This window comes from Xenopus laevis, chromosome 1L (genome assembly GCF_017654675.1).
Source record: "Xenopus laevis strain J_2021 chromosome 1L, Xenopus_laevis_v10.1, whole genome shotgun sequence".
Taxonomy (NCBI): domain Eukaryota; kingdom Metazoa; phylum Chordata; class Amphibia; order Anura; family Pipidae; genus Xenopus; species Xenopus laevis.
The window spans coordinates 36,121,679-36,149,050 of NC_054371.1; the positions used below are offsets into that span (position 1 = coordinate 36,121,679).

The following is a 27,372-nucleotide window of genomic DNA, read 5'->3' on the forward strand; positions in this document are numbered from 1 at the left end:
CAATAAAGTTTGTGAGTTTTGAAGATGCATTTCTGGCCATAAATGTCACAGTAAAATTGCCATAATAACCGCCATAAAACAAGAATATTTTATAGCATAAATATTTGCAAAAAAATTTGTCGCCAGAAAATTTGCAATTTGCTAAAATTACCGCTAACGTATATGATCGCAATGACTTTTGAGTGCATCGCTGTTTAGTAAACTTAGTCGCTGCTAATATTCTGGTGGGAAAATATTCTCAGCGATTACTTGCGGAAACTTAAATTTCCCTCTGTGCTCTTGAAATAAACTCCTTCATAGATATACAGCAGTTCACTCATAGTAGTCCAACATTTAAGTTCTGTAGGGATCCATCAAGTTAATTCCCTATGTTTCTGAAATCCACATGATGGAAAATCCCCTGCCTGTTTAGCTATTGGTTGGACCTAGAGTGAAGGGAGGGGGGAAGAGCCCTTGTCCCTGTGCAAATACCAGAGGGTGTCAGAAGGTGTCGATGATGCGTAACTATTTGGTATAGGTAGAGCTATGTGCTCACATGGCCATTTCTAATTTCAGGACAGAGTGAATGCCGGACATGGGTAGAGTACTACAAAGCCTGGTAAGCTCAACCATGCAGGTTTAGAGCTTGCATGACTTTTTGTGTGCTTGCACTATGGAGAGTGCTGGGAGCTGTAGTTCAGCAGAGAAGAATTTTTGTGTGCTCTCACTGTGGAGAGTGATTGGAGCTGTGCCGTAAAGAGAAAAAGGGGTTTGTCATGCTCACACTGCTTTGGATGAGCCTGCCCATCCTGGGTGAGTTGTGCCCAAGGGAGGGTAGAGAAAGTATCCAGCATGTGCCCTTGTACAGATACACGTGTTGTTCATGTGCCTGACACATGGGATTAACTACCTCTGTCCAGCCAGAGAGGTATTTTGGCAGGTAGCGCTACCAGGGAAAGTAAAAGCTCTTTGGGGGAAAAGGGACTGAGACTCTTTGTCCACCAGGAGTGGAGTGTGGGACTTTTCCTGGCAAGGAGGTGCCAGGATGGGACTGCAACAGGTTCCCACAGTTGTGGGTCATTGTTATGTGAATGCATATTTAATCTGCACTTTCTACTTTTATAAAGTTTGTTATATTGCAAACAGTGTGTCGTTTGATTGCTTCCTAATGGAGCCACCACAGTTGTATTCCCAGAGGCACTGCCATGAGAGGTAATTCCCAGTACCCTTTAACCTTGCAAAGGGGACTCAAGACCTGTAATGGGTAAGAAGGTAACGGTGTATAACCTATGGCACAGGCAGGTGGCTAAGATAGTGTTACAGTTCCATGTTGGAAAACAACAGACATTCCAATCTCTATGTAACATTGGCATCTTCCATTTATATAATCTTGCTGCATCATACTGTCTGGTCAGGTTACAAAGAGCAGCCATTAACCCTATAAAAAAAAATGTGTGTGTTTTTTTTTTCATGTTGAGCCACTTATTGTTCTTTATTGAAATGCATGAGTTGACAATGCAGGCTAAATAAGTGCAACCATGCTTTAGTAATTTATTGCACAGGGGACGAGTAGAGGCCAAGAGGGTGTTCACCTACATGCCATCCCCACTAGTGATGGGCAAATTTATTCGGCAGGCATGAATTTGTGGCGAATTTCCGAATTTCGTCGCCCGCAAATGTTTTTGCAATATTGTGGTGAATATTCACCGGTGGAAACTTCAATGCAAAAAAAAAATTTTGTCACGCATCAAAATGATTCTGATGCCCATTGACTTTAATGCATTCAGACAAACAAGTCTGTGTATAAAAATTGTCGCTCACGTCAAAATTGTTGCGCGTCAAAATAATTTTTGCGATGTTTTTTGCCGTTTCATGAATTTTTTGACGAATTGAAACGAGTCAGATTCGCCAATAACTAATCCCCACCTGTAATCGGGGGGGGTGAAAGTCTCTAAAACCAGCAGCCATTTTTTTTTTAAGTGTAGTAAACATGTCAGATTGCATCTATTTTTTGTCCCCCTATCTAGACAAAACTAGTCCAAAGCATTGCAGATAGTACATGCCATACCTGTACACTGTAGCCTATCCATACTGGACTGAAATACGCTCCATGGCTGATTTTAAAAACCTTCCTCTCTCTACGGACGAAGAGAGATTTAGCTCAACAACCGCTGTAGCATTGAAGCTATGGCACCACTCTCTAATACTTTTCCTAAATGTATGTGAGAGTGAAAATGTTATAAAAAAGAAAGTCCTATGTGTAACATAATATATTCTATGGGCAAAGGCATCTAAAAACATTACATTACAGAAGTATATAATTGTTATGAACTCATCAATCCTGGAAAATACCAGATATGAACCAAGACTTGGAAATCCTAGTTTACTAAATCCCCCAGCGTCCAACACAAAGACCTGACATTTCTTTGTCTGTTACAGAATCCCCCAGTGAATGTAACATTGAATATCCTGCTTCTTTGTGTTATTTCAATACATTTGCAGTACTAGGCTAGTGCTGTTTAAAGCTTTATTTCCATTTCCTTTTATACATCCCAGTGGCTTGCTTTGCATTATAGCTGTGCAATTTTATCGGGAGTCCTGGGAATGTAAAATACATTTGTTTAAATGTTATTATCTAATCTATAAAAGTTATTTGCACATTATTTGTATTTTTAGGCAATATAAAAGGTTATTTAGCATGCTATAGCTTGCAGATGGTAAAAAGCACAGATCTGTCACTGTATATACGGTACTAGCATGCTTTCATGCAATATGTTTATAAAATTTTTCAGTATTGACAGTATCTATCTAGGGAAATAATACAGATTTTTTTTATTGTATGCTGGATGTCTCCTTTTATACAAACTATACTAAAAAATATATTATGCTTATAACATTATTATACAATTACAATAGCAAGTTTAGTATTTTATGCAAAGGAAATTAAATTCTGCAGGGCTATAGGAAACCTTGTCACTGAAGAAAGAACAATTAGCTATGTAACTGAATCTTATACATAGTCACCTCTTATCTATGTTGTGAGTTTCCATGTAAATGAATAAGTTGCATGGTCAAATAGCCAACCAAGAAACATAGAATGTATCCAGCTGGCAGTATGAGGGGTGCCATGCATTATATAGCATGTGAAAAGTTTGAAATAACCACTCAAAAAAACACTTAGAAATGTAAGGGAAGTTTTTATTGTAGTTCAGCTGTTATCAAAACAGCCGGTTAATATGTTTCATATAAGTTTTCAATAAGTTAAAGTATCCAGCTAGGCAGTGTCGGTAAAAATGCCTAGCTGGGCACCCCAGGCAACCCGGCGGCCACATTATGCTCTGCCCCCCCCCATGCATCCATGCTCAAAGGAGAACATGCGTGTGTAGGGATAGGCTGTGTATCAAGTAAGTGCCTGGCACCCCCAAGCTTTGCACCCTAGTCACATGCCTCTTCTTCCTAACCCTAGTTCCAGCCCTGCAGCAAGGGAATTAATATTAATAATAATACTTGTTATGCTCTGTGGCTACTACTTTATTTTGTCTTTTAATTTTCCTAGAACTGATCTCATTTACTCCAATCATAGTGACAATTTCACAACTGGGATTTGACTCAAAATTCCATTATTCGACTAGTTATTAATAAAATTGAATATGTAAAACTCAGAAGAGTTTTACCGTCAGGAAAACTCGAATCTAATTCGACCAAATTTGAGTTTTTTCTCCAAAAAAAACTAGAATGTCAGGAAGGCTGCAAACATCTCCAAATTACTCACTGGACCTCTCCCATTGACTTATACAGCAATTCTGCAGGTTTTAGCTGGCGAATAGTCAAATTCGAATTCTTAAAGGGCCAGAGTATGACAAATCTCAAAAATCAAATTCAAATTTGAATCGAGTTTGAATAATTCACAATTCAAATTTGAGAGTTTTGACCATAAAAAAAGTGAGAGTTCGAATTTTAATTTTCAATTCGACCCTTAATAATCTGCCCCATAGTATTCTAGCCAACACGACCAACTCTTTTTAGACACAATATGAGCCTTTTACATTTTGACACCACCTTCAAATAGTTTTTTTAATGAATATTCCTCTCAGATTTTATATAATACACTGTGCTTTGACTCTGAATTATGCTCTGTTATGTTTAGGCTATTTTGGGTTTTGCAGAAATATAACATTTAAGTGGGCAACCATCTGGCTTTTAAGAATGCCTCCCAGACACAAAGGAGAGCTGTGGTTTCAGGGCTCCAAACACAACGAGGTAATAAATCAAGGAATGATTTATTTACATTAAAACTAATTGGTAAAATGCCATGAATAATCAGATTTTCCTTTTCATTGTGATTAAAAAAAATACTGCATGTGTATCAGTGGATAAAACCCATACAACTAAGCAAATTCATCAAAACACAAAACGACCAATAATTGTATTATGCTAAGCTGCATAGTTATTTTTACCATTAAGTTACATTTAGCATATCCTTTTTATGTTAATTGTGAGAAACTACATTCCTGTGGAAAGAGTAATGTTCTAAGTCAAATTTTAATTTCCTTAATGGTTCTTTCAAAGCATTGTTTTTGCAGGAAACTCAACTTATTTCAGAAAATGGGAGCTATTATATTTAAAATAAGTTATCGTTACTCTTCTTGCTGTCCTGTATTTCCATGAATGTTATTAAGTTCTCAGAACACCAGGTAAATGTGAATAGCCACCAGAGAATCATACAATTTACAGGATCCGTTATCCAGTACCTTGTTATCCAGAAATTTCCAAATAGAAATCCCCCATAGATTCTATTTTAATCAAATAATTAATTTTTTTTCAATAGATTCCTTTTTTCTCTATAATAATAAAACATTAACTTGTACTTGATCCCATCTAAGACATAGTTAATCCTTATTGGGGGCAAAAAAATCCTATTGGGTTTTTTTAATGTTTAAATATTTTTTTAGGTATGGAGATCCAAATTATAGAAAGATTCCTTATCCAGAAAACCTCAGGTTTCAAGCATTCTAGATAACAGGTCCCATGCGTATACAGTAGTATATGTAATTTTAAGTAACCATTTGGCGTATTGCATAAAATCCAAAGCATCTGCCTTCAGTACAAAACAAACAAACTTTGAATAATTTCAAAGCAATAAAAACGGCACAACTAGGGAATCCCACTTTACTTACACTTGTGTCTTTCCTTTGTTCCCAAATTTTGTGCACACCCTTAGATGTCACAATCATTTAGCATTTAAAAAATAAAAAAATTATATTAGGATAACATTTTTATCCAAATTCTAAAAATTAAGGGGGAATGTAAGCATAGTCGGTAAATGTTATAACAGTTGGTAAATGTAAAAATAGTAGCAATGTGAAAATATATGCCTTTGCTCTAACATATTTTCCTTTGCGTTAATTTAATATGGTTAATTAACCCTCGATATTCGACTGTCGAAGTTAAATCCTTCGACTTCGAATATCGAAGTCGAAGGATTTATCGCTATTCCGTTCGATCGATCGATTAAATCCTTCGAATCGTTTGATTCGAAAGATTTTAATCCATCGATCGAACGATTTTTGTTCAACCAAAAAAAGATAGTTTAGCCTATAGGGACCTTCCCCATAGGCTAACATTGACTTCGGTAACTTTTAGGTGGTGAACTAGGGGGTCAAAGTTTTTTTCTAAAGAGACAGTACTTCGACTATCGAATGGTCGAATAGTCGAACGATTTTTCGTTCGAATCGTTCGATTCAAAGTCGTAGTCGAAGATCGAAGTAGCCCATTCGATGGTCGAAGTAGCCAGAAAAAACATTCGCAATTCGAAGTTTTTTTCCTTTATTCCTTCACTCGAGCTAAGTAAATGGGCCCCTAAGTGACCAATCAAACAGTGGATGAAAGACTGCAAATTTAATAGTTTGCGCTAGTGCACAGTGTATATAATAAAACTTCTTCCTGAAAAAGTTGTTATTTTGGCTCCAAAAGATTCAGGCACCTTCAAGCACATCTTAAAAGTCTGCATTGTACAATTAAAATTTGCAATGCAATAAAAGAATATTAGATTGCAAAATGCTTTTATTTTAATTTTGTATCAACTTTGCTTATTTTATTACATTTCCCCCATAGAATTTTCATTTATGTTTACAGTAAAATTACTTATTTAAGTAATTGATAGCATAATGCAGATATGGGACCCATTATGTGAAACATTATCTGAAATGTTCCAAAAATGGCAATGCTATTCTCCATAGTGTACAGTTGCAATAAACTATTTATCATTCTCGCCTTTTTAGTAGAACTAAAACCTTAATATAGATCTGTTTTGTTCAGTTAATATGAAAGAGAAAATGAAAGCCACAGGAATCATACCAGGAGTCATCACGTCTCTTGTGTTGCTTGGCTTTACAAGGAGGTAAACCACTTCAGGGTCAAATAGTGAGCTCCACTGAAGGACAGTTTCCAATACCTTTTCCTTGTGTTGCATAAGGCACTCTGTAAAGTACAAATCGATATGTGTATATTTAAAAAGTTTTTTTAATTTTAATTTTTATGATTCTAACGAAGTAAAATAGTGTAACTAAGTAACAGCAGTAGTACAGGAGTGTTTTGATCAAAACATTGACCAAAACATTGGTCCACCAATCAAAAAAGGTTGTACTGTTATTTCCGAGTGGTAGTCAGTCTTTCACCATGAAGGCTGCCATAGGCGGTAGTGGTGTAAGACCCCCACATTTCCAAGGACAGCACAGAATATGGATTAAAATGTGCATTGATTCGCAGGAGGAGAGGGTCATTCTTTTACAGAACGCTGGTAATGCCTCACATAGAATATGCTGTGCAGTTTTGGTCTTCAGTGCTCAAACAGGATAAAGGGTATGGAAGTATTATTTATGAAGAAAGATTGATCAAGTTGGGATTGTTTACGCTGAAGAAGAGGTGCTTAAGGGGACATATGATACCTAAATATATACTGTAAATATATACTGTAAAAATACAGGGTTATGGAAGATAGGTCGTCATACAAGTTGATGTAGGGACTGGTCATCTTGGAGTCGGGAAGGAATTTTTCCCCCTCTGTGGCAAATTAGAGAAGGGATTTTTTGCCTTCCTTTGGATCAACTAGCAGTTAGGAAGGTTATATAGAGTGAATACAGTATCCCCTCTTGTAAAATGAAATGATATTATAAGTTACTGAGGAGTTCTATGACCATATACAAAACACGAGGGCAAAGGTCATGGAATTCCGAGGTGACTTCTAATATCCTGATGTTTTGCAACAGGGGGTACTTTATATATTATAATACACAAGTTATGTGTCATGCACCAGAAATTACATCACTAAACTCTGGTCATAACCGATGACATCACTAAGCACTGTTTATAAGACTATACTTTACAGGCTATTCCTGGCTCATGTGAATTATATAGACATAAAACATTGAACTTGATGGAGGGTGTCCTTTTTAACCTTGCCATGTTACCATGTGGATAGGAGCATTCTGACCACTGCTGTTTGTGACTGAGCACACTAGTGGCTAAAATACTATTAGTCTTTATTAATAAAGGAAACCTCATTGACCTAGATTCTGTCTGTAAATCTCCATTGGTATTTAGATGGAAACAGTTAAATCAATTAGGTGGGGCTTGTCAAACAGCCTGACACTCAGCAATTAATATTTGTATTCATGTAGCATATACATTTATATTTCTACAGCTGTACTACTTACAATACCTAAAAAGCACAGGCAGGTATAAACAGTGCAATTAAATTAATAAATATGAGTGGCAGAACATCCTTATTTTATTGTCTTCTAATTGGTGAAGATGTTATGAACCAATATGCCCAAGAACATCACACTGTATGTTTTACGCATATTCAGTTGTATTCCCTGGATACAGATTAATAATGCACACTGTGTAATGCATACTTTTATCCTTCAAAAGCATAATTTGATGGAAAAAAGGCTGATATTTGTTGAGTTCCTTTGGGATTTGAATTGGATATGTTTATAGTCTTTATTAAATTGCATATTCATTTGAGGTAGATATTAGATTTGTAGCAATGCTTTGATGATCTATCCCCAGATTAATAGAAGACATACTGTAAGGTAGAGGTTCCTCTCCAGTGGTTTGGAGAAGTAAGAGGATGTGAATGCTAAAAGGGAGTTCCTATATTCGATTAAAGGAGAAAGTGTCTATATTAGATTAGAGAAAGGGTTGGAGATTTTATTTATTATTTTTATTATTATTATTAATTATTTTTGCAGGTACACTACTGCCTATCTGATGATCACTGTACAATAGTTTTAGCACTCATTAAAAATGAAAGGTAAAAAGAAAGTATTCTCCCTTCACAGTTTCTCAGATGGTTCCACCAAACCAAGAATTCAAAACTAAGCATTTTGTGGTCACTGGGAGTTGGGGAGTATCCGGCTGCTTGCGAACCACTGCTTGGGGATCACTGCTCTAATAAATAGTTAGAGCAATAAAGTGCATAGTCAGCTGATGACTAAAATTATCCTGAATTAGCATTGGGCTGCAGATCATATTTGACAGATATGGTCCCAACTAGATTGTGGTTAGAGGTAGTTTCCTTTGTTCATTTGAGGTGTGGAATGGGTGGTCTTAATCTATAGGTAGTCACAGAATAACATCCAGATTCCTAGAGATAGGGCTACAGTTCTGCATTGGAACTGAATTATGTACAGTAAGTAGCATTCTTTAAACCAACATTTTTGAGCATTGTATCTAATTGTAATATGTAACACTGCATGTGATGCCTATTAAACTCAGCAGTGAAACTTTGTGAAACTTTGCTTATTTGGTAGTAATAATGAAATCTAAGTAAATCAGTTGCAGCAATAAATATCAACATACCAAGTTCTCCATTTTCAATTACTTCAAATGTTGCCCAAGGCATTTCCAAGGTAAGGGTAATGTTTTTTATTCCCATAGCACAATTAGTCAGCTCGGTTGTTTCCATGGTAGGTGGTACCTGTTAATATATCACAGAAATGAGATAATGCTTTGGCGAGCCACTTCCCAACCCACAGAAAGTAAAACTGTGCAACAAATAACAAACTAATTATTCTCTATATCAATGAATTAATGATGGGACTTGATGATGGGATATTTGGGAATGTGTCCTGGTTCCTTCATTAACTTGTTTCAAAGAAAGATTTCTGTACATTGACTTGCAGCTGCTGACATTTCTGAGCTAATTAAAAGTCACGTTTACATTCCATTTTGTTGGTATTTTGCAGTCATTTTTTTTAAATTTAATACTATAGCAAGGAGCTTTATGTAAGAAGAAAGAAAATATATCCATACAGCAGAAAAAGTGTACCCTCACTGCACTCAAAAATTCAGTCTGCAATGCCGATAGGAGAATATATAATTATTATTATCAGATCAGTTATAGTAACATTGCTTTAAGAAAAACTATAGACATGGCTAAAGATACGATGACACAAGTGCATTGTGTTCTCTGTTTTCAATTACTTTAAATGTTGCCCAAGGCATTTCCTTGGTAAGAGTAATGTTTTTTATTCCCAAAGCACAATTAGTCAGCTCGGCTGTTTCCATGGTAGGTGGTACCTGTTAATATATCACAGAAATGAGATAATGCTTTGGCGAGCCACTTCCCAACCCACAGAAAGTAAAACTGTGCAACAAAAAACAAACTAATTATTCAACACTTTAATGAATTAATGATATGATATTTGGGAATGTGTCTTGGTTCCTTCATTAACATGTTTCGAAGAAAGATTTCTGTACATTGACTTGCGGCTGCTGAAATTTCTGAGCTACCGTAATTAAAAGTCAGGTTTACATTCCATTTTGTTGGTATTTCGCAGTAATTTTTTTTTTTAAATTTAATACTATAGCAAGGAGCTTTATGTAAGAAGGAAGAAAATATATCCATACAACAGAAAAAGAAAGACTGCACCCACACTGCAATATTGATAGGAGAATATATAATTATAATTATGAGACTAGTTATGATACCATTGTTTTAGGAAAACTATAGACATAACACAAGTGCAATAATAGCTTCAATGTGCTTTTATATTTTCCCACACAACTACATAGATATAATAAAGAGGAATAACAATGCCTGTGTTGCCATGAACTATTTTTGACGTTTTTACTCTTTTCCCCTATGTGTGCTCTATTTGCATTAGAACACAAGACCTAGACCATTGGGACCTATTTCGCTCTTGTAAAGCCGGAGCTATAATATGATATAATATATAGGGCCACATTTACTATGGGTTGAATATCAAGGGTTAATTAACCCTCGATATTCGACCGTCGAAGTAAAATCCTTTGACTTCGAATATCAAAGTCGAAGGATTTACCGCATTTCCTTTGTTCGTATGATCGAAGGAAAAATCGTTTGATCGACCGATTAAATCCTTCTAATCTAACGATTCGAAGGATTTTAATCCATCGATCGAACGATTTTCCTTTGATCAAAAAAAGCTAGGAAAGGCTATGGGGACCTTCCCCATAGGTTAACATTGATGCTTGGTAGGTTTTAGGTGGCGAAGTAGGTGGTCGGAATTTTTTTTAAAGAGACAGTACTTCGACTATTGAATGGTCGAATAGTCGTACGATTTTTACTTCAAATTATTCGATTTGAAGTTGTAATCGAAGGTCGAAGTAGCCAATTCGATGGTCGAAGTAGCCAAAAAAATACTTCGAAATTGGAAGTATTTTTTATCCTTATCTCCACTCAAGCTAAGTAAATGTGCCCCATAATATAGCTTTAATATAGTAGGAGACAGCCAGTAAATAATATATATTATTAATGGCTTAAAACTGACTTAATATCATATTCATAGAAACTGGGGGGATTAAAAAAAAGTTTTATTTCTTAAGGCAAATTATAGCACATTTAAATGAAGGTGTAATGGTCACAAGACCCTCTGCTTGCCGGTGATGTGTTATTTATGGAGGAATGAATGTAGACAATGCATTTAACCTTATAACTGAATTTCATTCAGTACTAACATGTTGCGTTCTTACTCTAATGATTACACACATGTCAGGATTTTTCTTTCTACATAAACTTCAATCAGCCAGTCACCAGAATTACATATCTGAAATGGAAAAAAATGACACAAGTTTATGGAAACAAGCTGTCAAATGATTTGCTTGTCTAGCAATTGTGATGTTAGAATTATTGTAATGTGATGCTAAGAGGATTGTTTACCCATGCAATGATTCTGGGGCTCATGTGGTGGAAAAAACGAAAAACATCCAGAGAGTTCTTGCACCTTGCATCAATACTTATACCACCGTATGGGAATAGTGATGGCGCGTATTCGCTGTGAATTTCCGTGTTTTGCAGGGTTCTCTTTGAATACTGCTCCCATGATAACTTTTTAGTGCAACCATATTGGGAGTAATTGCTAGGCATTTAAGTGAATGCTCATGCCCGGCCTGTATGCCTTCCATAGTGATGCAGATGCATTATGTATAACATTTAGGGGGTTATTTATCAAAGTCCGAATTTATCTCAATATTTTCTGCTATAAACTCTGATCAGATCCGCTTGGGTTTTTTACTCTTTATTATCACATTTTCCAGAAAATTTGCTTTGGGGGAAAAATCTGATTTTCACGAATTTTTCGGACTTTTTCATCCAATATTCACAAATTTCATGATTTTTTCATAATTTCCACCCGAAAACTTCGGGGTACTGCCCAAAACCCAGCGCACATCAAAATATCATTGGGACTTCTCCCATTGACTTATATGCAACCTCGACAGGTCTGAGATGCCGGATTTTCAGATTTGGACGTTTCCATGCTCGGGGTTTAATAAATTCTGAAAAATTAGTGATTTTTTAAAAGTCTGATTTTATATTAAAAAAATAATAATTTTTTTTGTGATTTTTGCATTCGGAGTTTAGTAAATAACCACCACAGTGTCTGTATTTTAATTTTTTTGTACTTACTAATAGTGCATTATAATAGATGACTTTATACATAAATCAATGTAGTGTCACAGATTTAATTCCCACATTGGTTTAGGAACACCCAGTTGCTGTGACCTAAGCCCCTATACCAATTCAGCGGAGGATATGACCAGTTCCTGTCTATAATTAATATAGTGGAATGGAGCTAAAAGTTTTTCCTCTTTACATTCCACTTGCAGAACAGGAACAATGCTGCTTGAGATCCTGGAAGGGAAGTACTGTAATGTAATACAGGTATAGGATCCCTTATCTGGAAACCCGATACCCAGAAAGCTCCAAATTACGGAATGGCTGTCTCCAATAGACCCCATTTTATCCAAATAATCCAAATTTTTAAAAATGATTTCCTTTTTCTCTGTAATAATAAAACAGTAGCTTGTACTTGATCCCAACTAAGATATAATTAATCCTTATTGGAAGCAAAACCAGCCTATTGGGTTTATTTAATGTTTAAATTAATTTCTAGTAGACTTAAGGCATGAAGACCCAAATTACGGAAAGATCCATTATCCGGAAAACCCCAGGTCCCGAGCATTCTGGATAACAGGTCCCATACCTGTAGTACATCTCAGAGGTACAAGACAGACAAACACAAAAAACAATTGGCTTTAACATGAATTGATAGGCTGTAGTAGTATTCCCAGTTGATACTATTTCTTAGATGCTTTCACTAGAGGGGATCCACACCACTAGCAATTATCCCAGAGAGGTGAGTGTAAACCTACCAAGTTCCATCTCCTACATGGAATAAGTACCTGCTTCATACATTGAGCAGTTTGTTCACCCTTGCATTAACTTTTATTATGATGTAGAAAGTGATATTATGAGATAATTTGCGATTTTTTATTATTAGTGGTTTTTGAGTTATTTTGCTTTTTATTCAGCAACTCTCCAGTTTCCAGTTTCAGCAATTTGGTTGCTATGGTCTTCATTATCCTAGCAACCATGCACTGATTTGAATAAGAGACTGGAATATGAATAGGAGAGGGTCTGAATAGAAAGTTGAATAATCAAAAGTAGCAGTAACAATAAATGTGTTGCTTTACAGGGCATTTGTTTTTTAGATGGGTTCAGTGCCCCCTATTTGAAAGTTGGGAGGAGTCAGAAGACAGGAAATAATTTTAAAAAACTATAAAGAATAAATAATAAAAAAGTTGCTTAGATTTGGCCATTCTATAACATGCTGGCTAACCACACATTTAATGCCACTACAACTGCACTAGCTCATAAGGAACACTTTAATAAATAAGTACAATTATTTTTGTTCAATGTTTGGTGCAGTTCAGCAACATTATCTTTTCTTGCACCTAACACTGAAAGGGACCATCTGAAACAAGGAATCCTAAAGTAATGGTGCTCTACTAAAGAGTAGCCAAAAACTTTCCATGGTATAAAGCAGATATTGGTAAAGACTTCTCTTGTGTTCTCACTGTGTTCGGTTCATCATACAGAGCCAGGTAGCGCCACACTTCACAAATCACGACATATCACTCTGGAGAACCGTTTCAGCCAAACTGTGATCCTTTATTAAATAAGTTGCATAACATGTTTGCAATCCAGAGATCCTTCCTCATGTGCTTGTATTAACACAAGCACCTGAGGAAGGATCTCTGGATACAAAACATGTAATGCAACTTATTTAATAATATTTTACACAGCCTATCTAGGAAACCAACATGTGCTTTGCCTCTTTGGACCCCACATGGAGGAGGTGGACTGTACATAGGGCCTGAGTGGAGGTAGATCTAGTTGGTGAAGCCATTGTGAGGACAGTTCTATAATTGCTCATTCCAAAAAAATTGTTTGTCAGATTTTAGGTACAAAGCTTTTTATGTTTTTGAAAAACCTGCTCAGGGGAAAAAAACAATCAGCAGGAATCTGAGGTATTTGGATGAAGGAACAACATGAAAGTTTAGGAAATGTCGCAAAGGTTTTAGTAGTCAAATGCTCGAGTTTATTTGGATAATTAACTTATAATATGTAAATACACCCTTCATAATTTACTTGTGCAGGGTTGGACTGGGCCAGCGGGAAACCGGGAAAAAACCTTTTGGGCCCCGGCTCTTCTGGGCCCCAGGGCCGGATTTTCCTCCGTCGCCCCCTCCCTCTCTAAAGAAAACCCGAATGCGCATCCTCTTAGCTTGGTTTCGGAGCACTAGCCATTCAGCGCTAGTGCTGCGGCAAAAAACTGCTTGTGCAGCTGGGCGGCATGCCATCCCTTAATTGATGCCGCCCTAGGCCCGCGCATATGTGGCCTTGCCGCAAATCCGGCCCTGGTGGGCTCCACCGGCCAAGATCCGCACCCACATCCACACTACAAAGGTTTCTTAATGCCGAAACCTCCCATTGTCTGGTCGTCGTGGCAAAAACATTGTGTGCATTCATGCATGCACACACACACACGGCATGCCAGTGCAGCAGGGGGAGGGGTGGTGGGGGGCCCTGGGGCAGAAGCCCCGGTGGGCCCTGAGGCCCCCAGTCCGACCCTGAACCTGTGATTGTATATAGATAGATGTAGCTAAGGGGTCTTCAGCAGCTAGTCTGTAAAAGTAAAAGCCTAGTTCTTAGATTAAGGCTCATACAGTATACTGTATTTTCCTAAAGAATTTCAGATGTGGGCAAGCACAAAACCTGTAATCAAAATAAAGTTCTTTATAAGAGGCCTACCAACTATGTTGTTACAATACATTCTTTAACCCAGTAGAAATGATTGGCAGGCGTGGGGAGTGTAAAAAAGGAGTTTTATAGGAGGGTGACATGCAATGAATAGACTTAAAGGAGGGTAGAAGTTTGTTGGCAATGTGGGACTAGAGGGATTTCAGAGGAGATGAAGGTAGATCTCTGAATGCAAGAAAAATGACTCAGCCAAAGGAAAAGAAAAAAAATGACAGGTAAGAAGAAATGGCAGCCTAAGATTGTTATAGTCGAGACTCCAGAGAATAAGTTCTACAGTAAATGAAAGGTTCAGCAGGAAAAAGAAAGAAGCATTGTATATTGACAGTGTTTTGCAAAAGACACATTAGCGTTATATGGAACAGTAGGACCTAGACAAACTGTCTGACATAACCCCTAAACACTGCACTTCTACAACTGAATACTGTGCATAGTCATGCTCTTAACAGGGATACCAACATATTCTGGTTTGTCAGGTTGTTGAGAAATTGTCAAACATTCTGTCATAGACATGAGAATGTCATGATTATACATCATCGGTGCTGGTGCAACTGTGTGGCAATGGTGAAAAAGGTTGCTCAAATATTTGTAACTTTTTCTGTATTCTAAATCATAAAGCTGCTATTTAAAGTCACATTTTTTTACCCAGGCTTTTCTCAAAATTTATTTTAAATCCTTTCTTTTGTTCTTTAGGATTTTGGGTGAAGAGTTTTGTCATCAAAACCATTAGAGAAAACATAACTAGAAGCAGGGAGGCTTCAGTCACTAAAGACATTTTTCATGAATCAGAGATACTGCACCATCCCATAGTCACTGACAATCAGATTCTAGGAGGCCGATTTATCAATTTTCAAGTTTGGGGGAAACAAACAAAATGCTCAACTTTTTCTTGTAGCTTTAGGGTTTTGTTTTAGCAACCTTTTGTGTTTGTTTATTGTGACCTTGTGTATTTTTAGAGGGTTTTTTCTCCTTTAAATAAACTCATAATTTAAACAAAACTTATGTATTGCTTGTTTATGAAGAAATATAAAGCATTCTATTGAATAAAGTCATGAAAAAAATACAAAAACCTCCAGTTTGCATTTTATTAAAGGGATACTGTCATGGGAACAATTAATAGTGCTGCTCCAGCAGAATTATGCACTGAAATCCATTTCTCAAAAGAGCAAACAGATTTTTTTATATTCAATTTTGAAATCTGACATGGGGCTAGACATATTGTCAATTTCCCAGCTGCCCCAAGTCATGTGACATGTGCTCTGATAAACTTCAATCACTCTTTACTGCTGTACTGCAAGTTGGAGTGATGTCACCCCCCTCCCTCCCTCCCCCCCCCTCCAGCAGCCAAACAAAAGAACAATGGGAAGGTAACCAGATAGCAGCTCCCTAACACAAGATAACAGCTGCCTGGTAGATCTAAGAACAACACTCAATAGTAAAAACCCATGTCCCACTGAGACACATTCGGTTACATTGAGAAGGAAAAACAGCAGCCTGCCAGAAAGCATTTCTCTCCTAAAGTGCAGGCACAAGTCACATAACCAGGGGCAGCTGGGAAATTGACAAAATGTTTAGCCCCATGTCAGATTTCAAAATTGAATATGAAAAAAAAAACTGTTTGCTCTTTTGAGAAATGGATTTCAGTGCAGAATTCTGCTGGAGTAGCACTATTACCTGACGCGTTTTGAAAAAAAACATGTTTTCCGATCAAGCCATTTAATAATTTTAAATGGCTTGATAAGTGCAAAAAAAAATTTAAAACTCAAATTGAATAAATAGTTAACATTTTGCCTGGGACATGACTTGCAAGCTTTCAGATGCCGAAGTTTTACATTCGATTTTTATCACTTTTTTTCACTTAATGAATAGAAAAATGCGCGCTTTTAAAAAATGTATTCAGATTTTTAGCACAAAACAATTTGAATTAGCGGGGAGCGGGAATGATGAACGTTGATAAATAACCACCTCTGTAGGTGAGGAAAAGGATGAACCTACTCCACTACACACTGGAATGTACTTCCGTGGTCCAGAGAATTTTTTCCTCAAAAAACAGTAAAGGACATTTTAATGCATTTCCATAAGGAAACAAAGAATTTAAGCTTATGACACTTTGAAAATAGTAATGGCATAGGCCTTTTTCATGTCTTTTAAAAAAATGTACAGTTCTTAAGTTAACAGCCAATTAAGGTAATTTCCGACCCTTACATTTCTTATTTATATAGCAGTCCAGAGCACCTTTTTAATCCATACTTTATGACACCATAATCCTTGATTTTGGGACCAAAGTCCATCAGGCCACTTTTATCACTTTACTCATAAGATTAAAATATTTCAGTACTTTGCAGATATTTAAAGAACCCATCAGGATGAGTACCACAATACTACAATTCTGCTGTAAAACAAATATAAAGAGCAATGCAAATAAGAGATCAGGACTGTTTTGGCTAGCAAAGAAATGCATAACACATTTACAGATGTTCATTTAATTTTTATAGTGTTCTATTTTTCCCTTTTTTTGAAAAGTTTTTATATCTCACCCGGGTCTCTTTTCCATTTGGTAATAAACCGGTTCTCTGTTTCCATTTGTTGCACCTGATCTTCACTTATCTAAATAAAATACAGATAAAGCTATTCACAAGGGCTGTACATGCGGAATACATTTTTATTCCGTTTGCAACTACTCTCATTAGAAATTGTCCTTTTCATGGGTTATTTACTTGTTAAAGGCAAGCGTCCATACTTACATTAAAAATATTCACATAATTGGCAATTAGATCTATCAGAACAGCTACTTCCTGTTCATTTTCTCCATTTGTTTGAAACAAGCAGGAAGAAAAGGCTTTGGCTAGAGACCGAGTATCCAGATGATTAACGTCAAAACATTTCTGTATTCTGTAAAGCATAAAATAACATTAATGTACTCACAGTACCAACATTATTTGAAACAGTACATTTGTGTCTGAACAAATGAAAAGAGAGGGTCATTACAGGAGCACCATGGCCAAGGAACCTCTAGTAGTTTTTTAGAATGTAGGCTACATGCTAAAAACCTAGGCCCAGTTCTGGAAGCAAATGTTTAAGGTGCAAACAAGAATAATTATTATTAATTATATAATTATATGTTGTTACTATTATATAAATAATATACAATTAATATGTAGCATTTTCACAGGATATTTCTAAATATGTGCAATGTCAAAAAGCAACCATTGAGGACACCAGTGTTGTTATCCAGATAGTAGATGTTACTAAAGAACTTGTATATCTCATTGATGCCAATCTATTCAATTAGCTCTTAATAATGTTTTCATCAATTAATATGTGTCAACCTCCAAGCCTTTGGGGTCTTTTCTAATCTCCACCTGCTTTGCTTCAGTGCAGAATTGCCATAGGTTTGTATTCTGGAGCATAGAGACCTGTGGGTGCTCCAGTGAATACAACACCGACTGCATTCAGCAACACTGTATTCATGAGTTGTAGTGAGTAGACATAGCATTGAAGAATAGGGTTGATCTGCACCCCCTGATGGCGAACTGTGCTCTCCATGCTGGAAAGTTTATATGCCATGAGGTGCACAGCACAGCCATTCCCCCCTTGCTTTTGTGCCCCTTCGTGCAATTGCAGTTTGGCCTGGGGCATAAGTAAATTATCCCTTTTATCTTTGAATGGTTTTCATTGACACAAAGAGGGTTTGTTGTTTACAGCAGTACAGGTATGGAATCCATTATCCAGAAACCCATTATCCAGAAAGCTCTGAATTACATTAATTCTCCCATATACTCCATTCTGTCCAAATAATCCAAATTTTTAACCTATATAATAAAGTTGAAGTGTCGCTGCGTCCAGTCCCTGTGTCTGTGGGATTGCGCTACTGCGCATGTGCCCCACGGACCGTCTCAGCGCCCGTTAATTTAACGGGCTTAATGTCTAGTTGTAATAATAAAATAGTACCTTGTACTTGATGCATACTTAGATATAATTAATCATTATAGGAAGCAAAACCAGTCAATTGGGTTTCTTTAATGTTTACGTGATTTTCTAGTAGACTTAAAGTATGAAGATTAAAATTACGGAAAGATGTGTTATCCAGAAAACCTCAGGTCCTTAGCATTGTGACAGAGAATACAAATATTTTAATAAATAAATGCTTTATTGCTTAGCATTTTCTCCCTATCGTGTGTCTGTACTGCCACTTGTTGCTGTTGGCACTTTTTAGGTGCTTTGCTCCATGGGGCAATTTAATACTGTTCCACTAGCTACGGAATCTTACCCTCACTGACAGCTCGAATAATGCGGGGCAGCTGGAAAGACAATAAAGGAAATTGGTCCTATTTATTCATGTGTGGCAATAGTAAAGAAATGGCATGATAGCATACTGTATTCATAGATGCAATAGAAATGGTGCACTGATATCTTTATTTTAACATCTTAACCGAATGCTGTAGCACAAACAAACGTGATCAATTCCTCGACAATATGGGCACATACTGTACCTAGCTAGCAAAGGAACAACAATATTCATTGCTTTGTTTCATTGCTAACATTTATGTCAGATTTCCCAAGTGCAGATTTTCCAAAGATAAATACCTGGAATATATGGTATTACAGTGTCTATCAAGTATACACTATCACTTAATTCCTTGATCTGTGTAAATCCTTTACCACCTTTACCACTAATTTTCCCATAGCATTCTTTGCTGGGGAAACATCAAACGTCAAACGAGGGCTCTGAAAACAATTCCCCGACCAGAAGTGTACTATTGCTTTGTGCTGATCTACCACAACATGTTAGAAGTACATTGGTATCGGGAGTAATATTAGATTACCTCTGGAAGCGAAGAAGACATCATTTCACAAGGCTATGCTGTGTGCAGAGTACACCATTCCATTTATTTTCAATCAACAATATGCAGGCTTGGAATGGAGCCTATTTGTATTCTGTCTGTGCTGCGTTTATATTGTTTTGCTCATCAAACTAGTGAAGCAAAAGAAATCTCTTAACCAAATGGAGGCCCATATTCCTGGGTTTCATCCTATGTTTTGGACAGTTTCTAATGGACACAATTAAAACGGCATAATTTAAACTGTTTGTCCCAATTAAAACATGGTAGTGTAAAAAGAAGCTTTATTTGTTAATAATCGCTATAGGCATTCTAGCTCTAATTGGGTTCAATTAATATTATTGTGCATCTATTTTGGAGATACAATAGACCGTATACAGCAATAGATATGGCATGCTGATGGGATATGGTGTCCCCTTGTATTATAGTACCATTTTATATGTACACAAAATGTAATGATGTTTTGTTATTTTTCTGCGACATTGGAGATTCAGATTTAATTTATTGCGTTTATACAGTAAGTTCAGCTGTTTCTTCCCTTTTACTGTTAAACCAGCCACAAGCAAACTGAAGCAGCAGTGTAGTCAATGTTAATGAGACATTCATGGTAATTGATCCTGCTTTGGGACCCATGCTCTGATCCCAAGCCATAAGGCAAGAGGTGGCTAATGCTCTTTGCCTGAAAGTAAAAATTGTCCCCAAAAATGGCTTTATCTGTGCAAACATAAACAGTACCAGTAACTTTTTTTTAGCAATGACGTAAAACCTTTCCCCAAAAAAACCTTGATTTACCGAGTATTACACTTGTTTTCAGGCAAAAGTGAACAATCTGTTTTCTAACTACAGCCCATCTTTAAGTACAAATGCAATCAGACTAACAATGGACAGAGATCACATTCAAATACAGGTATAAGATCCTTTATGCAGAAACATGTTAACCAAAAATCTCTGAATTATTTTAAAGTCATCCCCTATAGACTTCATTTTAATGAAATAATTCAACATTTTAACATTTCCTTGTTTTCTGTACAAGCATGGGATCCCTTATCTGGAAACCTGTTATCCAGAAAGTTCAAAATTAAGAAAATCATTTGAAAGTTGAAAACATATATCCTTGATATAATAACAGTATGTTGTACTTGATCCAAACTTATGTATGATTAATCCTTATTGGAAGCAAAATAGTCCTATCAGGTTTATATACTATTTAAATTACTTTTTAAAAGATTTATAGTTTGCAGATCCAAACTACAGAAAGACCCCCTTATCAGGAGAGCCTGAGCATTCCAGATAATGGGTACCATACCAGTAATAACAAAAAAGTTACCTACAGTGCATCCCTATTGGGTTCAGGGCTGCCATTAGAAATCACAGGGCCCTGTTCAACAAAATTGTTGGGGCCCCCTGATCCCCACCCACCCCAGATCCCACCCACTCCACACAACAGTTAAAAACAGTTTTTTGAAAAAAAAAATGGTGGTCAGGGCACCCCAACAAGATAAAAAAAATAATTGGGGCCCCTATAAGTTAAAAAAAAAACATTAGCACCAGGGCCCCCTTACAAGTTAAAAAAAACGGGGCCCCAAAGAATATTTTTTAAAAAAAACATTGGCGCCAGGGACCCCCTTACAAGTTAAAAAAAAAAATTGGGACCCCAAAGAATATTTTTAAAAATAAACATTGGTGGCAGGGGCCTATAGTATATTAAAATAATAGCGTGGTGGCCAAGGGACTAAAAACAAAAAACACAAATTGGTGTTCAGTAGAATTGAACTCATGACTTCAAGACTTCAACTTTGCCTCCTTTGGTGACTTTGGTCTTTTCACCACTTCAGGACTTCAATTCATCTGTTTTCGTGACATTGGGTCTTTTCGACGCTGTGGGAGTTCGGCTATCGCCTATTTTAGTGGCTTAGGCTCTTTTCGCCATTTTAGCATACTTACAGGCCCATTTATTAAAGGTCAAATTTAATGGTATTAGAACTTTTTGAAACCACAATTAAATTATATTTCTCTGAAATCATGAATGCCATGAAAAGTTATTAAAAGATCTAAATATAAAAAGTATGAATGGAAAAAAAGTGCTTATCGATCTGAAAAAAATATGAATATTTCTAAAAACTCTAAAAATGTGAGTTTTTCTGACAGTCACAACTTAGTGACAAGTCCAAAGATGGTGAGGATCTGAACATAAAAAGTACGAAAAAAAGTGCAGAAAAAATACGAATATCTCTAATCAGAAATATTAAGCCTCTAAAAATCTGAATGACTAAAAAAAAGTCCACTAGGATCATCACAGCTCCCATTGACTTCTATGGGACCTCAACTGCTTTTACTTGGAGAAGTATTGTATTAGAGTTTTTCATGTTTTTTACACTTAATAAATCTCAAATGTACAGAGAAAAATCTTTTTTTTAGAATAAAAACATGATTCTTAAAAAAAAATGGAAATCCAAATATTAGTAAATAGGCCCCTTAAAGTATTGAGATCCAAATTACAGAAAGACCCCTTATCTAGAAAGTCCCAGGTCCCACACATTCTGGATAACACTTCGCATACCTGTACTATGGCACTGCTTGCAGAAATATAATTCAATTGGTCTCAGAGATAATTCAATTGAACACCCATACGTTTTTAATGACAGTAAAAATGTGAAAGGTAAAACGAGTTTGTGTGTCAAATCAAGCCAACACAACATTTAAAAAATGTTTTTTTAACCATTATTTCCAAAATGTAGGTTTTAGTTTCCAATTTCCTTCCTCTCGTACCCCAGGTCTTTGACTTTCAACACTGAAAAGATCTGATATTAGCTGATACTGTATATTACTTAGCAGCATCAGAGAAATGCCAGCAACTAATATATCATTTGTAACAGTTATTGTACGACAGACTTGAGTGTATCTCAGAGAGCACACTCAGTAGGGTATAAGGCTGCTGCTAAGCATTATCCCAACTAATGCATCAAATTTATAGTTAATAAGTTAATGTATTTATTAAATTTATAGTTAATAAGTTAATGTATTTATTAAATTTATAGTTAATAAGGTTAGATAGGTTACTAATGGGAACAATTAGATGGGAGATATGAGATTGTCATTTTTAAAATTTGAATTTTAGAAAAATTAACAAAAACACTAAAAAGTAATGTTAAAAGTCATGATTTATGGCTAGCGACTAATTTTGTGAAGGTGAACTGTGCTTTTAAGTATTGTCTTGTGTGGCAACCTGCCATGGGAGCAATTTTACTTGGTATTTCTTATTACTAGTCAGACTAACCTGAAAAGGTGTTCCATTAAGGCTGCTAGTGTTGCTTTATTTACGACTGGACTGGAAGTGTGCCAATTACGGTTTTGTATTTTCTCACCTGCTCCTGATCATTCTGGATATCTGATAGAGAAAAATAATGGAACGTTCCTCTGAATTTTAATTTCAGAAAGAGCATGTAGTTTAAAGGCAATGTTTAAGAGGCAACTTTGACATACAAACATTTGAATAAGAATAAGGAGGCAGATGGAAATATATAAAAGTATACTGAGACAATATCTGCGAATCACTTTTAGTAGTTAATGTGGTGAAAAAACCTGAGTTTAAGGTAATCCTTAGAAATAACATGAAAGTGGCAACTTTTCTTTTGTGAGCTGGATCCTTGATCTGTCCAATACACCTCAGGTACACAGCAGAATAGATGGCAACCATAAATGGAGACTCCAGAGCTTATAGTACAGAGAACACGTCAGCAAGGGAATTGTTTGTTGGAACTGGTTATGTCAAAAGTGTGAAAATGTGCACAACCTAATTACTGTAATTAAAATAGTATTAAACTGTGCTGGCAGGTATTCATTGCTCACAGCTAAACTGGTACAGATGCAACTTAAGAACATTAAGGAAATCTGTGCCCACCGATACCCATGCACAAAGCACCTGTACCACTGATTTCCTTAAAGGGATACTGTCATGGAAAAAAAAAATTTTCAAAATGAATCAGTTAATAGTGCTGCTCTAGCAGAATTCTGCACTGAAATCTATTTCTCAAAAGAGCAAACAGATTTTTTTATATTCAATTTTGAAATCTGACATGGGGCTAGACATTTTGTCAATTTCCCAGCTGCCCCAAGTCATGTGACTTGTGCTCTGATAAACTTCAATCACTCTTTACTGCTGTACTGCAAGTTGGAGTGATATCACCCCCCTCCCTTTCTCCCCCAGCAGCCAAACAAAAGAACAATGGGAAGGTAACCAGATAGCAGCTCCCTAACACAAGATAACAGCTGCCTGGTAGATCTAAGAACAACACTCAATAGGAAAAACCCATGTCCCACAGAAAAAACAGTAGCCTGCCAGAAAGCATTTCTCTCCTAAAGTGCAGGCACAAGTCACATGACCAGGGGCAGCTGGGAAATTGACAGTATGTCTAGCCCCATGTCAGATTTCAAAATTGAATATAAAAAAATCTGTTTGCTCTTTTGAGAAATTGATTTCAGTGCAGAATTCTGCTGGAGTAGCACTATTAACTGATGTGTTTTGAAAAAAACATGTTTTCCGATGACAGGATCCCTTTAAGCTTCACCAGTCTTGTACCTTGCCTGAACTCTGGTCTTTGGTTACCCCTTCTGTTATGGATCCTGGACTTTTCCCTGCCATGCCAGTAATCTGATATTTTTGTCTCTTACCCCTGCCTGTACCAGTACCTATATTCTGCCTTGTTTTTTCAATCTGCTTGTGCTAAATACTAGACCAGTGGCACTTGTGATTCTATTGTTGTCCCTTGGTGGTCATTTGATGTGATGGACTAGGCTGGTATCCTTGTCAATAGGTAGAAGGAACATTTTGAGCATCGAGGAGGAGAAAAGCCAAAAAGGAAAAGTACAGCCATGTTTGAGAAGCCCATAATGAACAATGTATTTCTAATTACAGGCAATAATGTATCAAATAACGCTTTCATTAAAATTGGATATGAAAGGAGAAAATAATTTGCTATGTGTAGGACAAATTACAATTTATGCTATTATTAGTATGTTTCATTAAACATTTGTGGAAAAATTGACGTAACTACTACTCTACTAACAGTGGCGTATTTTCCATGTACTGTAATTGCTGTATTGTAATCCAGTAATTGAAATACTACCCACTTCTTTCCATCTCGGTGTTTACTTTATGCCTTGCATAAAGCCAATTTGGAATCAATCAATGGAATATCGCAAAAAGAAACTAAGTCAGCAGCCCTTATATCAGCAAAAGGGAAACTTTTAGTAACGTATGATAAAATGCTGATTTGAAATAGACTATCATTAAATTGATTGCAGAAGTTCAACAGGGTTTTGTTTATAGTCAAGCTGAACTAATTGGATTAATTTAGCAAGAGATAAGTTATGCTTTTAGCTAAATTTGGCCACTGCACAAATATGATGTAGTCACATTTTGTGAAATTATTTAGTTCTGTGCTAATAACAGATTCGTGCACATATGAAAGCTACTCCTGATATGCTAAATCATAAGGCTGACAGATATAAGAATTAGTTAGGCTCTGCCTTTTTAAAAAAACGTAATACAAGTATGGGATCCATTATCTGGAAACCTATTATCCAGAAAGTTATGAATTACGGAAAGGCCATCTCCCATAGACTCCATTATTATCATATAAGTCAGACTTTTAAAAATTATTTCTTTTTTCTCTGTAGTAGTGATGGGCTAATTTATTCGGCAGGATCTTTGCGGTGAATTTACGCCGACGCATTTTCGCCAAAAAAAACTGACGCCAGCATCAAAAAAATGGACGCCGGCACCGTTTAGCAAATTTTTCACCGTTTCACAAATTTCGCACGAAATTCACAAATTTTTCTGCGAAACGGCGCAAATTCACCCATCACTACTCTGTAGTAAAAACAGTAGATTGTACTTGATCCCAACTAAGATATAATTGATCCTTATTGGAGGCCAAACCAGCCTATTGGGTTTATTTAATGTTTACATGATTTTCTAGTACACTTAGGGGCAGATGTATGAAGGGTCGAATATCGAGGGTTAATTAACCCTCGACATTCGACTAGGAACTAAAATCGTTCGACTTTGAATATCGAAGTCGAACGATTTAGCGCAAATCCTGCGATCGAACGATCGAAGGATTATTCGTTCGATCGAACGATTAAATCCTTTGAATCGAACGATTCGAAGGATTTTAATACAACGATCGAAGGAATATCCTTCGATCAAAAAATCTCAGGCAAGCCTATGGGGACCTTCCCCATAGGCTAACATTGACTTCGGTAGCTGTTAGCTGCCGAAGTAGGGGGTCGAAGTTTTTTTTAAAGAGACAGTACTTCGACTATCGAATGGTCGAATAGTCGAACGATTTTTAGTTCGAATCGTTCGATTCGTAGTCGTAGTCGAAGGTCGAAGTAGCCCAAAAAACACTTCGAAATTCGAAGTTTTTTTAATTCGAATCCTTCACTCGAGCTTCATGAATCGGGCCCTTAAGGTATGAAGATCCAAATTATGGCAAACCAATTATCCACAAAACCCCAGGTCCCGAGCATTCTGGATAACAGGTCCCATACCTGTATTAAGGAAATGATTGGTAGAGAAAATAACTCTATTAAGTTCAGAAAAGGGATAAATGAGAAATATTCTGAAGTTAAACAGGAATAACTACACATTTAATAAATGGAAATTAAAAAAAGGTGATACATTAAATACTGTATATAATTATATTTCACTCAGGACAACTGTTAAATGAGACTTGACTGTAGAATTATGACTAACACCTGTAAATACTCCTGATTTCAAAATTAGTCCATAATGTCATATTGACACTTTCCTTGGTATCCCCACCAAAGCAACACCTTCTTATTGATATTATTACCAATGTTACAGGAGAGCACTGACATTTCAACATGTTAACTCCATGGAGAGATGGATCTTCATCAGGACCTGTCCTGCCTAGAACCCTCATCCTTACAACACTTTGTGGGGCTGAGCTCCATGAGACCTTGTGGACTTATAACATTGCTAATCTTTATTCAACTCCAGTCTCAACCACTGCCTAAAAAATCAGTCATGTTGGGCCGGGGCAATACTGACAAAACAAAATTAGTTCTCCAGTAATGAAGATCTGTATGGTAGGTTAGTATTTCCTTTAAAAGAAATGGTGCTTTGGTAAGAATACAGACACAACAAAGCACATTTATCAAGGGTCGAATTTTGAATTCATGTTAAATTCGAAATGTATTAAAAAATCAAATTTTCTCAGCTTGGACGAATTGAAATAACCAGAAAACTCGAATAGAATGTGATCAAATTTGAAAAATTCACAATTCAAATTTGAGAGTTTTGATCAAAAATAATCGAAAATTTGAATTCAAATTTTCACTTCGACCCTTAATAAATCTGCCCCAACATGTTAGAATCCCTTTATAAATTTACATTTTGGACCTTATTTATCAAAGTCTGAATTTTTTCTGATTTTCTGATTATTTTAATGAAAAAGTCCAACCAAACTAGAATCCACAATTGGACCTTATTTATTATTAAAATATCATGATTTAATCAGAACGGGGAGAAACACGCTTTCTCCCGAAAAGTCCAAAATAATCAGATTTTTCAGCTAATTCTAGCCCAGACCACAGAAAAATATGAAAGGAACCTCTTCCTTTGACTTATATACAACCTCGTTAGGTCTGACATACTGGATTTTTAGATTTTTCTAATCCATTTTCCATCCTATACTTTTCCACTAAAAATGTGGATTTTATAGTTAAAAAAACGATCAATTTTTTTGAGTTTTTGGCATTCAGACTAATAAATAACCCCCTTTATGTATAGTCCTTAAAGTGTAATGGGGGATGTAATATTGGTCACTAATGCAAAAATTGTTTGCAATACATTCATGAACAATTTTGCCTTTGCAA

General features: G+C 36.3%; 1 pseudogene; it reads right to left on the reverse strand.

Annotated features, from left to right (window-relative positions):
* The window catches only part of LOC121400534, a 112,843-nt pseudogene that overhangs the window by 12,167 nt on the left and 73,304 nt on the right, over positions 1-27,372 (reverse strand).